Raw genomic sequence first — 13,082 nt, 5'->3', positions numbered from 1 at the left:
GGGAGTGAGGGGGGTAGGGAGTGAGGGGTGAGGGGGGAGGGAGTGAGGGGGAGGGAGTAAGGGGGATGGAGTGAGGGGGAGGGAGTGAGGGGGAGGGAGTGAGTGTGGAGGGGGTGAGTGTGGAGGGGGTGAGTGTGGAGGGGGTGAGTGTGGAGGGGGTGAGTGGGGAGGGGGGGGGTGAGTGGGGGAGGGGCTGAGTGGGGAGGGGCTGAGTGGGGAGGGGCTGAGTGGGGAGGGGCTGAGTGGAGAGGGGCTGAGTGGGGAGGGGCTGAGTGGGGAGGGGCTGAGTGGGGAGGGGCTGAGTGGGGAGGAGCTGAGTGGGGAGGGCTGAGTGGGAGGGCTGAGTGGGGAGGGGCTGAGTGGGGAGGGGGTGAGTGGAGAGGGGGGAGTGAGTGAGGGGGAGGAGGTGAGGGGGGAGTGGGTGAGTGGAGTGAGGGGGAGGGGGGTGGAGTGGGTGAGGGGGCGAGTGGGGAGGGGGCGAGTGGGGAGGGGGCTGAGTGGGGAGGGGGCTGAGTGGGGAGGGGGCTGAGTGGGGAGGGGGCTGAGTGGGGAGGGGGCTGAGTGGGGAGGGGGCTGAGTGGGGAGGGGGCTGAGTGGGGAGGGGGCTGAGTGGGGAGGGGGCTGAGTGGGGAGGGGGCTGAGTGGGGAGGGGGCTGAGTGGGGAGGGGGCTGAGTGGGGAGGGGGCTGAGTGGGGAGGGGCTGAGTGGGGAGGGGGCTGAGTGGGGAGGGGGCTGAGTGGGGAGGGGGCTGAGTGGGGAGGGGGCTGAGTGGGGGAGAGGAGGTGAGGGGGGAGTGAGTGAGGGGGAGGGAGTGAGGGGGAGGAGTGAGGGAGAGTGGGTGAGTGGGGAGGGGGTGAGGGGGAGGGGGAGGGGTTGAGGGGGATCTCTGTGTGCAGGCGACCTCGTGTTGTACATTTCCTCCCGGGTGGGGAGTTATGACGGGATTATGGGGATCCTGGGCCCATTTCCAGGATATAATTTTGAAATGGGGAAATGTGAGCTGTTCCCAAGGGGAAATGCCAGGGGGTAGGGGCGGAAGCTGGGGGGAACGGCCGTTCCGGGTGAGTATGAAGGCGGGAGAGGAGGGTGTGTCGGGAAAGGGATCGATGAGGAAGTTACTGGTTTTGCCGAACCTGTTGAATTATTACTGGCAGCAAACATTGCAATGGTTAATAAATGGGCGGTGGAGGAGGGGATGGTCAGGGGAGGGTGAGGCAGCGTCGTGTAGGGGGACTCGTTTTGAGGGCGCAGTTGTTTGCACTCCGGCCATTCTTGCCAGCCCAATACTCTGTAAGCCCAGTGGTGGTATCAGCGTTGAGGGTTTGGTACCAGTGTAGGCAACACTTTGGATTGGAAGGCACGTCACTGTAGACACAGATATGTGACAATGTTAGGTTTGCTGCGGGCTGAATGCGAGGTTCCGGGGGCGGCAGCAGGTGGGGATAGAATACTTCAGGGACTTGTTTGTGGGAGGAAGGTTTGCAGGTGTGGAGGAGCTTGAGGAGACATATATGTTGCTGAAGGGAAACAGGTTCAAATACCTGTAGGCCGGGGTGTAGAGGGAAGCCCTGTGGAAGGCGAATGCTTCCTCGACATGTGCAAGGTTCAGCCTCAGCCAATTTAAGGTGGTGTACAGAGGTGACGGTCTCGAGGATGAGCTGGTTCATTTCGGGGTTGGAGGGTAGGTGGGCGGTGTGCGGAGGGGGGGGGGGGGTGGAGACAGGCAAACCATGTGCATATGTTTTGGGCGTCTCAGAGGTTGAGGGGGTTTTGAAGGGGTGTTCGGATGTAATGTCTGAAATTCTGGACCGAGGGGTGGCTTCGAGTCCGGAGGTGGCGATCTTCGGAATGTCAGAAGATCCGGGAGTTCAGGTGGGGAGAGTCTTGTCTTTGCATCCCTGATGGATTTTGTGGAGTTGGCGGGATTCGGAACTACCAAAGGCGAAGGTGCGCGCAAGTAACCTGTCAGAATTCCTGCACCTAGAAAAAGTCAAGTTGGCCAAACGCGGAGTGGAAGGGGAATCGCCCTGAGGTGGAAGCTATTATTAACTTTGTTAAAGTCAATCGAGGCATCAGCGGGGCGGGGGGGGGGGGGGCGTCTGGTGTTTTTATTTTGTTTGGGGGGTATGAGGGGAGGAATAAAAGAGGTGGGCTTGGGATGACGGGTTGAGGGGAGGGAGCTAAGTTTTATTACCTGTTGCCAAGATTTGACTTTTGTATGAATGAAAAATGCCTTCAATAAAAATATTCTTAAAAAACCCTGATAATTGTAAGCTCTCAATGTGGCTTATTGTGTTTAAGTTAAAGTTGTTTTAACAAAACAGGGGTGTTTTAACTATTGGTCAGAGTCATCACTGTTGGGGTGAAGTATCCTTTCCTTTTTTATATAATCTTTATTAGTGTCACAAGCAGGCTTACATTAAAACTGCAATGAAGTTACTGTAGAAAAGCCCTAGTCGCCACATTCCGGCGCCTGTTCGGGTACACAGAGGGAGAATTCAGAATGTCCAATTCACCTAACCTGCACATCTTTGGACTGTGGGAGGAAACGGAGCACCCGGAGGAAACTCACGCAGACACGGGGAGAACGTGCAGACTCCGCACAGACAGGGATCCAAGCCTGGAATCGAACCGGGTCCCTGGAGCTGTGAAGCAATAGTGCTAACCACTGTGCTACCGTGCAACGGTACTGAAACTGAATGGGTCACAATAATTATGTATAGATTATCGCAAAGGCTGTCTTCTAACCAGTTAATCTGATATAAAACCACCTTTATTTTGAAAATCTCTATTAAATCTCCTTTTTCTCGCCAAAGAGAACAGTCCCAACCTCTCCAATCTATCCCCATAGCTGAAGTTTCTCACCCATGGAATTATTCTTGAACTCTCCCCAAGCGTTCATATCTTTCCCATAGTGTGGCACCCAGAACTAACACAATTCTTCAGCTGAGGTCGAACTGGTGTCTTGTATAAATCAGCATAACCGCCTTGCTCTTGTACTGTATGCCCCTATTAGTAAAGAATATTATGTGCTTTACTGACTTCTCTCTTGTAAGGTTTTCGGGCAATTCGGCCCTTTTTGGACTGCCCAAGAATAAAACCCAGAGACTGTAAACTGGACACTTTTCAGCCAAAGGAACGTAACCAATTTCCCAGCAGGCTTGGTCCGCTGAGCTGGAAGAAGGAAGAAGGAGCCAGACAACTAGATAAGATTAAAACACAGACAAAGGGGCACGGAATACAAAGGGGCCTGCCTGCAAGCAGGACAATGGGATGGTCATAGCCCCATGCAGATGCAAATGACTTGGCCTCCACCAGAGCAGAATCCAATCAACACCCCATCAACATAGCAAGGTGAGAATAGCAGCGATCTCTGGAGCAGATGGAAGACTTTGAAAATCTTCACAAGAGAGCTTAACCTTGTTATCCCAAAAAGCAGACTGGTCTGGGCTCAGTATATTGCGCTGGAAAAGCCCCTTGAGATAAACGGTAGAAAAAACCAAGTTGGAGGCGGACCTGGGGGAGGTACTCCAATCCTGACAGAAGCCACCGGCAGGAACTCACTGGGTGGAGGGGGCGGAGTCGGCGCCAAATTCAAATCGGGACAGGTCTGCCTGGCTGGAAGGAGCGGACCTGCGAGGAAAACCCGGAAGTCGACAGGTCTGACTGGCTCAAAGGGGGCGGGACCAGCGGGAACTTTAAACCTTACCAATTCAATGCAAAAGGGGCTGGCCGAACACAGGAAAAAGCCAGGTAAAACGGATATAAAAGGGGCTGTGTTGGGATTGAGGCTCTCTTGGCTTGACCTCTCCATCTTCGACTTGACCTCCTGCAGCCTGTGACCGTAAGTACCCTGCAGCAGCTTGCGAAACTCCCTGACTTTGATAGTGGTTGAGGCTTTGGGGCAGGGGGCTTGATTGTGTTTTGTGCCATTGCTAAACTTGTGTAACAATAAGATTTTACGTTGTGTCCGTTATAGTACTTCCTGAATAGACTTAGTTTGTGTTAGAGTTTAAGATTTTATTATAATTTCTTCTGTTTGATGATTTTGACCTGGGTTTTGCAATAAACCTCGATTTGCTGATAATTGGTGTCGTTTCAATTCTTCAATCTCTCACCAGCGATCTCTGACCAAGTCATTGTTAAAATATTCCTCACCTTAATTCCGGGGTCGAGAATCTGGGGTCATCTTGAACGATTCGAACCCGTTCACTCAGGACAGGCTGCTGGTTAGGTAATAAACAGCAGTGTCCTATTCTCTCTCTCGGGGAAAGCTACTCCAGCGAAGTAGGAACCGGTGGGTGTTGCACCACCGGCAAGAGAGAGAATCACCTGGGCATTGGTGGGGGTCTGGATATCTGTGTGAGATAAGCCTCAGGCTTCCGGTTAGGGATAAACGGCAGGCTTGATTCAGTGCTCTCTTCCGTGGAGGTGTCCCAGTGCGGCATCCCCTGGCCTCTGAAGTTCAGTGCCAGCTGGAGAGAAACACACACAGATACTCAACCCCCAGATATCGGCCCAGTAGTGGAGTAGCAGAGATGGCACCCTCTACAATGGCGACCGCGGCAGGAGCCCGGTGGTTTGGAGTATGTGACTTGGCAGAGGGGGTGAGGAACGAAGTAAAATGGAGGAGAGAATCTCCTCATATATGTGCAAAAGGTCAACCTCACCAACCTTGGGTCTCAGAACTAATCAATGCGGAGCGACCTGTAATGGCGGCGGCCGCATGGACAGAAAGTAAGGCGCACAAAAGGCACTTGGAGAAGGCAGTTTGGCTGGTCTGCCTGTCCCAGCAGGTAGCCAAAACAGAGCGAAGGGTCGAAGAATTAGAGCAGGAGTTGGGAGAAGTTAGGGCCAGCGCAGGGGACAGCGCTAGCGCAGCTGAACGACTGCGGGAGGAATTGGCAGAAATGAAACAGGGCAGCCGACAGGAAAGCGAGTCTAACCGGTGCGAGAAGGAATATCTCCACTGGCAGATAGTGGAGGGTAAGACAAAGGAATGGAGGCTCCAGGAACTCTATGCTCGGAGTACAGAGCAGTGTAGGAAGCTGGAGGGGACGTGCCGGGACATCCAGGCAGCGTACCGAGTGGCTCGCGAGGAAGTAGGGGACTGTGCTCACGGATAACGGAGTTGGAGGAGACCTTGTCCAAGGTCAGGGGACTGGTACACCTGGTAGGTCCAGGGGGGTTCCCAAGGGGCAAGGTGCTCCTCGCAGCGGATGATTCCCCAAAGGCCAAGGGGAATAGACCGCCTCCTGAGGCGCCGGGATTGTGTCCGGGTCGGCAGGGGGGGGATCGGACTGCACGTTCAGGGGCAAGTCCAGGGGGGGTCAGCAGGGTACCCCCAGCTGGCGGCGTGCCCGCCTGGTTTCGTATGTGGGTCCCCATGGGATGGGGACAGACCGCTGCCTGGAATGCCGGTGATGGGGCCGGGGCAGCAGGTAGGGTTCGGACCGCCCGGTCAGGGGCAGGTCCAAGGGGGGTCAGTGGTGTATCCCCAGATAGCGGCGTCTCCTATATGGGTAGTTAGCCCGGGGACAGGGGGGCTACCCAACGGGGCAGGAGAGCTGGACGCCGGGGAGGCGGAGGAGCAGGAACCCCAGGTAGGGCAGATGTGCCCTGTCAGGCAGAGAAGGTATGGTCTCCCAGTGGGGCTGGCAAATAGGGGACTGGTTGAGGGCGACATTATCATTCCTCATGGGGCATCCGCGCTCAGGGGGATGGTGGCCCACGTTCCCAGGCTAACTCCGAAAGGGGATCCGTCGCTTCATTTTATGGAGGTGGAGCAGGCAGCCAGCATTAATGACTGCGACGAGGGGGAGCAGGTAAGGATGCTCCTGATGACCGTAGATGCAGAGCTATGCAGGGCAGTGACCTCCGGGAATGGGGGAAGACCTGACACATGGGCGGCAGCACAGACTGCTGTGCTGGAGGCAATGGGTTTGAATCTGGGGAGCCCTTTCATGAGGGTGGGGGAAACCAAGCAGCAACCAGGGGAATCTCCCACTATGTTCGCAGACAGGCTGTGGATTGTCTATGTGGAGGCATGCGGGGTTCCCGCGGATAGACAGAATTTAGGGGAAAGAACCGCCCACTGGCTAAAGACCCCAGTAGCCAACTGTCTCCCTAATGTTAGGGCAAAAGCCGAACACTGGTTCGACCCGCAGACCCCGGCCCTTAATGAGGCAGAGGTCCTTAGGAAACTCACCCTCGCATATCGCAATGGGGAGAGGAGTGAGGAAAAGCTCCTTAAGGGTAAGGTGCATGAAATCGCGCCAGCATTCCCTAAGAGAGAGTGGAAGCATGAGGGCACCCGGACCTCCGACAAGAGACCGGTATGCTACGGGTGTGGTAAGGCCGGGCATTTCAAGAGGGAGTGTGAGAACCCTAGCAAGGAGGAGAGGGCTCCCGCAGTAGAGAGTCAGACCCCGGCAGCAGGAGCAGCTGCCCCGGAAACCATCGATTAAAAAAAACTTTTAGCCTTTTTGCAGAGCCTAGCAGCTGGGTCGGGACAGGTGGCAATGGCAACGGGCCAGGACCTGCCCGCACCCACACCACAAGAACCCGTGTGACTACCCAGGGAGCAGCCTCAGGAAAAAGGGAGCGCAGGGGTAGTTCTAGCCCCAGACCCTGGTCCGGTCCAGGTGCAGGGTCCCATTCTGGAGGCTGCCTCAGCGGCTATTTGCAGTTTAAATCCCTTAAGGTGGAACCCATGCGAACGCCACATTAGTCAATTTAAATTGTTCCACCCCATAAGGGCAAGAAAGAGCAAGTTGGGGGGTGGTAGTGGAGAAACCCCCCCGTAGAATTAACGACGGTGGGGGAGGTCCCTGACTCCACGGTCACACAACCGGTGACAAGGTGCTGTCCCGAAGGGGCAGTCCCAAAGAAACCGACAGTGCTGCAAGCACCCAGCCCAGGGACAGTAACGATTCCCAAGCCATTACCTGTGGGCCAGGTGGCCTCCCTTAGTATAGAGGCTAGGGAGGCAGAGGAGAGGGAGGTATCACCTTGGGCGTGGGAACCATCCAGGGGACGAAGGAGCAATCGGGTCTCCAAGCCCCCGGTAAGATGGTCCCCAGTAGAAGGGAACGGTGAGGGAGGTAGGACATTATCCAGTGCTGCCACAGGTAGCCCAGTCTCCGGAGGGCGCAGAAAGGGATCCCCGAACCCCTTTGGGGAAGGAGAGGCAAGGGGCAGTCCGGACCCCCGGGAGGGGGAGGTCTGGCCCGAGCCGTTGGTCCAAACAGGTGAACAGCCCCAGTATAGCGGGGTCCAGTTTTAATTTGGCCACCCGGAGACGGGTGGCATTGTATATAGCATTCCCCCCCTGTTAGTTCTAATTAGTGTGTAGTGGAGTGTGGGTTATTTAGGATCGTGGGATCACAGAAGCGCATAGTGCAGTAATATAATGATTGAGCAGCAGGCACTAGGACCCTAGTGGAGCCGGGCTGTGGACACAGAACCACAGACAGGCTGCGGCAATTTCATGTCAATTTCCCAACTTCAAAGCGGGAGCTGCTGCTGCCGCTGGATAGAAGCCATGCACTTTAAGGTAGGTAGTTCTGTAGAGGCAAGGATGTGTTTTGTCTGTTTTACAGATGGGGCACCCGACGATGTGGAGCTTGCTGATGATCTTGGCGATGGTGGGACCGGGAGAACTCCGCAGAGGCGAGACAGAAGAGTCCTTCGTCTATGGGTGCTCTGGCGGCAGAGCCCCTCTTGTCACTACCGGACAGGGAGACCAGGTGGCCACAGAGCAGACCCGCTACTCACACCTGGGGAGGTGCCCTGGGTGGCTGGGGTCGAACTCGACCAGGTACTCCAGCCACCAGAGCTTCACCTATGGAGAGGCCTCTGTACTCTGCGAGGAGATACAGGTGGCGACTGACCGGGTTAGGGTGACTGAGGGCAGGCGGGTGTGTTTAACCTGTAAGGGGGACGTTCCTTTGGGGAGATGCGGTCCTCGGACTGGGAACGCCTGGACAACAACACCTACCGGACCATCACGGGGTCACCGGGTAGGATCACCGTTTTCTGGGATAAGTGGTGGGCTTCTGACCAGGGCATTTATTTGTGTTTATGGGGGTCTACCAAGGCATGTCCACAATGGGCATCGATCACTTTTGTTAGGCGGTGGCAGAACCCAGGGAACGGGATGAATTGATCGCAGTGGGGAGGGATGTGTAACGCCCAGGGAAGGGATGACTGTAAAAGCTACCGAACTGCTGGTTCAGGTAAAGAGACCCCTGCCCACAGCCCAACCAATCGACCCTCGCAACTGTCCGATCACCACCAGGGGGGCCTGAGAATGGTTTAGTGTTTGTCCCCACAAAGAAAATGTTGTACCAGGGGGTACATTATGCTGTCGACTCAGTGGTACTGAACCTCTCAGCTGCAGGTATCGACAACGGAGGAAAATGAAGAGCCTTCAATGGGAAGAAGCGAAGTGCAGCCCAGAAAAGAGGATCCTTAGTGAAATAAAGAGATTCAAATGTAAATAGTTGTATGGATTCGCGGGTTTCAGTTACTTGATTGTGATATATGTACAGGGACCCTTACGTTTGGGGTTCCGGTGAAATGTGTGTATGTTACTGTGTGTTTGAATTAAGTATGGTCTTGTCTTTCCCTTTCAATGAAATTAGGAATAGCCTAGATTAAGGGAACTGTCTTGGGACTTGTAGTTTCGCATGTTGTTGAGGGGGGGCCTACGGTCCACACAAAAGGAAATGATTGCCCTTCACCTGTGTCGATACGGTCCAAGCAGGTAGGGACGTATCGAAGGGGCATCTGTAAGGTTTTCGGGCAATTCGGCCCTTTTTGGACTGCCCAAGAATAAAACCCAGAGACTGTAAACTGGACACTTTTCAGCCAAAGGAACGTAACCAAATTTCCCAGCAGGCTTGGTCCGCTGAGCTGAGTAGGGGCATAGGTATTTACAACCCACCCCCCCCCCCCCCCCCCCCCCAGGAGCTACAAGGAAGAAGGAGCCAGACAACTAGATAAGATTAAAACACAGACAAAGGGGCACGGGAATACAAAGGGGCCTGCCTGCAAGCAGGACAATGGGATGGTCATAGCCCCATGCAGATGTAAATGACTTGGCCTCCACCAGAGCAGAATCCAATCAACACCCCATCAACATAGCAAGGTGAGAATAGCAGCGATCTCCGGAGCAGATGGAAGACTTTGAAAAATCTTCACAAGAGAGCTTACCCTTGTTATCCCAAAAAGCAGACTGTCTGGGCTCAGTATATTGCGCTGGAAAAGCCCCTTGAAGATAAACGGTAGAAAAAAACAAGTTGGAGGCGGACCTGGGGGAGGTACTCCAATCTTGACAGAAGCCACCGGCAGGAACTCACTAGGTGGAGGGGGCGGAGTCGGCGCCAAATTCAAATCGCGGCAGGTCTGCCTGGCTGGAAGGAGCGGACCTGCGAGGAGAACCCGGAAGTCGACAGGTCTGACCGGCTCAAAGGGGGCGGGACCAGCGGGAACTTTAAACTTGGACCGATACAACGCAAAGGGGGAGGAAAACCCGGAAGTCGACAGCTCTGACCGGCTCAAAGGGGGCGGGACCAGCGGGAACTTTAAACCTTACCAATTCAATGCAAAAGGGGCTGGCCGAACACAGGAAAAAGCCAGGTAAAACGGATATAAAAGGGGCTGTGTTGGGATTGAGGCTCTCTTGGCTTGACCTCTCCACCTTCGACTTGACCTCCTGCAGCCTGTGACCGTAAGTACCCTGCAGCAGCTTGCGAAACTCCCTTGACTTTGATAGTGGTTGAGGCTTTGGGGCAGGGGCTTGATTTGTGTTTTGTGCCATTGCTAAACTTGTGTAACAATAAGATTTTACGTTGTGTCCGTTATAGTACTTCCTGAATAGACTTAGTTTGTGTTAGAGTTTAAGATTTTATTATAATTTCTTCTGTTTGATGATTTTGACCTGGGTTTTGCAATAAACCTCGATTTGCTGATAATTGGAGTTGTTTCAATTCTTCAATCTCTCACCAGCGATCTCTGACCAAGTCATTGTTAAGATATTCCTCACCTTAATTCCGGCGTAGAGAATCTAGGGTCATCTTGAACGATTCGAACCCGTTCACTCAGGACAGGCTGCTGGTTAGGTAATGAACAGCAGGGTCCTATTCTCTCTCTCGGGAAAGCTACTCCAGCGAAGTAGGAACCGGGTGGGTGTTGCACCACCGGCAAGAGAGAGAATCACCTGGGCATTGGTGGCGGTCTTTATATCTGTGTGATATAAGCCTCAGGCTTCCGGTTAGGGATAAACGGCAGGCTTGATTCAGTGCTCTCTTCCGTGGAGGTGTCCCAGTGCGGCATCCCCTGGCCTCTGAAGTTTCAGTGCCAGCTGGAGAGAGACACACACAGATACTCAAACCCCTGATATCGGCCCAGTAGTGGAGTAGCAGAGATGGAACCCTCTACACTCTCCACCTGTCCTGCCACTTTCATTGCACATGTCCACCCAGGTCCCTCTGTTCCTGCGTCACTTCAGAATTTTACTCCTTATTTTATATTGCCTCGCCATGTTCTTCCTACTAAAAGGCATCACTTCACACTTCTCCGCATTGCATTCACACGACTGTGTGGCAAGATTTAACTCCAATTCGATCTATAAGTTTGCGGATGACACGACTGTGGTGGGTCGTATCTCAAACAATGACGAATCAGACTACAGAAGGGAGATAGATCACTTGGTTGCCTGGCGTAAATGTTGGAAAGACCAAGGAACTGATCATCGACTTCAGGAAGTGCAGCACGACACACACTCCCGTCTGCATCAGTGGCTCTGAAGTGGAGATGGTCGATAGCTTTAAGTTCCTGGGGGTCTCCATCACCAACAGTCTGTCCTGGTCCACTCACGTAAGTGCAACAGTCAAGAAAGCCCAACAGTGTCTCTACTTCCTACGGAAGCTAAAGAAATTTGACATGTCTGCATCGACTCTCACAAACTTCTATAGATGTGCGATAGAGAGCATCCTAACCGGCTGCATTAGGTAGGGTGCTCTTTCCAAGGGCCGGTGCAGGCTCGATGGGCCGAATGGCCTCCTTCTGCACTGTAAATTCTATGTTCTATGCATCACAGCTTGGTATGGCAACTGCTTGGCCCAAGATCGCAATAAACTGCAGAGTGTGGTGAACCCAGCCCAAAGCATCACACAAGCTGCCATCCTCCCATTGATTCTGCCTACACCTCCCGCTGCCTCAGGAAGGCAGACAGCACTATCAGAGACCCCTCCCACCCAGGCCTTGCCTTCTTCCAAACCCTTCCATCAGGCAGAAGGTACAGAAGGCTGAAGACCCGCACATCCAGACATAGGAACAGCTTCTTCCCCACAGCTACAAGACTCCTCAACGACTCCCCCTCGGACTGATCTGTTCCCTGTAAGAACACTATTCACGGAAGAATAATCTTCACGACGCTGTTTGCCCTTGTTCCGCACTGTAACCAATCACTGTTTGTCAATGTACCATTTGTCTACTATGTACGTACTGTGTACGTTCCCCTGGCCGCAGAAAAATACTTTTCAGAGTCCTTTGGTACACGTGACAATAAATAAATATCAATATCAATCATCTGCCATCGATCTGCGCACTACATCAGCTTGTCGATGTCCTTTTGAAGCCCTGACAATATCATAGAACATACAGAGCAGAAGGAGGCCATTCGGCCCATCGAGTCTGCACCTACCCACTTAAGCCCTCACTTCCACCGTAACCCAATAACCCCTCCTAACCTTTTTTAGTCACTAAGGACAATTTAGCATGGCCAATCCACCTAACCTGCACGTCTTTGGACTGTGGGAGGAAACCGGAGCACCCGGAGGAAGCACACACGGGGAGAATGTGCAGACGGTGACCCAAGCCGGAATCGAACCTGGGACCCTGGAGCTGTGAAGCCACAGTGCTAACCACTGTGCTACCGTGCTGCCCACGGTATCCCGATATCCCGGCAATAGTACTGAAGACTTGTGCTCAGAACTAGCTCCACCTCTAGCCAAGCTGTTCCAATACAGCTACAACACTGGCATGTATTCTGCCTATTGGAGCTGGAGTATTGCCTCTGTCCCCTGCTCCAATCTATTTGTCTGTAATAATCCACTAAGGATGGCACAGTGGTTAGCACTGTTGCTTCACAGCGCCAGGGTCCCAGGTTCAATTCCCGGCTTGGGTCACTGCCTGTGCGGAGTCTGCACGTTCTCCCCGTGTCTGCGTGGGTTTCCTCCGAGTGCTCCGGTTTCCTCCCACATGTCTTGAAAGATGTGCAGTGGGGCGAATTGGACATTCTGAATTCTCCCTCTGTGACCCGAACAGGCGCCGAAATGTGGCGACTCGGGGTTTTCACAGTAACGTCATTGCAGTGTTAATGTAAGCCCACTTGTGACAATAATAAAGATTATTATTACTTGGAAATATATCGTTCCTTCACTGTCGCTGGGTCAAAATCCTGGAACTCCCTCCCTAACAGCACAGTGGGTAGGCCCACAGGTGAGGAATTGCAGCGGTTTAAGACGGCAGCTCCCCACCACCTTCTGAAGGGCAACAAGGGGTGGGCAATAAATGCTGGACCTGACCAGCGACACTCACATCCCGTAAATTAATTTTTAAAAAACAGGTCCACTTGGAGTGATTTACCAGAGAATCACAGAAACATAGAGAGCAGAAAAGGCCCTTCGGCCCACCGAGTCAGCACCAATGCATGAAAAACACCTGACCTGCCCACTTAACCCCATTTGCCAGCACTTGGACCATAGCCCTGAATGTTGTGACTTGCTAAGTGCTCATCCAGGATCTTAAAAAAAATTTTGGGTTGTGGAGGTGAAACCCACACAGACACGGAGAGAATGTGCAAAAAGGATGTGAGGCAACCCGCCTCTCCCACCCTCCCAGGCAGTGTTCCAGACCCTCACCACCCTCTGGGGAAAAAAGTTTCCCCTCAAATCCCCCCTAAACCTCGTGCCCATCACCTTGAACTTGTGTCCTCTCGTAACCAAACCTTCAACTAATGGGAACAGCTGCGGAATGGACAGTACTTCAACAAATTGTCATACCCCCGAGAGTGT

The 13,082-nt window shown here is 53.5% G+C and overlaps 2 protein-coding genes and 1 long non-coding RNA gene across 6 annotated transcripts in view; 1 reads left to right on the top strand and 2 right to left on the bottom strand.

Annotated features, from left to right (window-relative positions):
- LOC140403112 (TLC domain-containing protein 4-B-like) overlaps positions 1-13,082 on the bottom strand; it is a 107,420-nt gene that overhangs the window by 47,888 nt on the left and 46,450 nt on the right. The gene's annotated exons all lie outside the window — the stretch shown is intronic.
- Positions 1-13,082, bottom strand: part of LOC140403111 (calponin-1-like) — a 119,576-nt gene that overhangs the window by 103,506 nt on the left and 2,988 nt on the right. The gene's annotated exons all lie outside the window — the stretch shown is intronic.
- On the top strand, positions 3,525-9,977 carry LOC140403110 (uncharacterized). The gene is made up of 2 exons (XR_011938254.1): positions 3,525-3,844; positions 7,602-9,977. It is a non-coding gene; the product is annotated as an uncharacterized lncRNA (long non-coding RNA).

This window comes from Scyliorhinus torazame, chromosome 27 (genome assembly GCF_047496885.1).
Source record: "Scyliorhinus torazame isolate Kashiwa2021f chromosome 27, sScyTor2.1, whole genome shotgun sequence".
Taxonomy (NCBI): Eukaryota; Metazoa; Chordata; class Chondrichthyes; order Carcharhiniformes; family Scyliorhinidae; genus Scyliorhinus; species Scyliorhinus torazame.
This window is presented reverse-complemented; position numbering and strand designations above follow the sequence as displayed.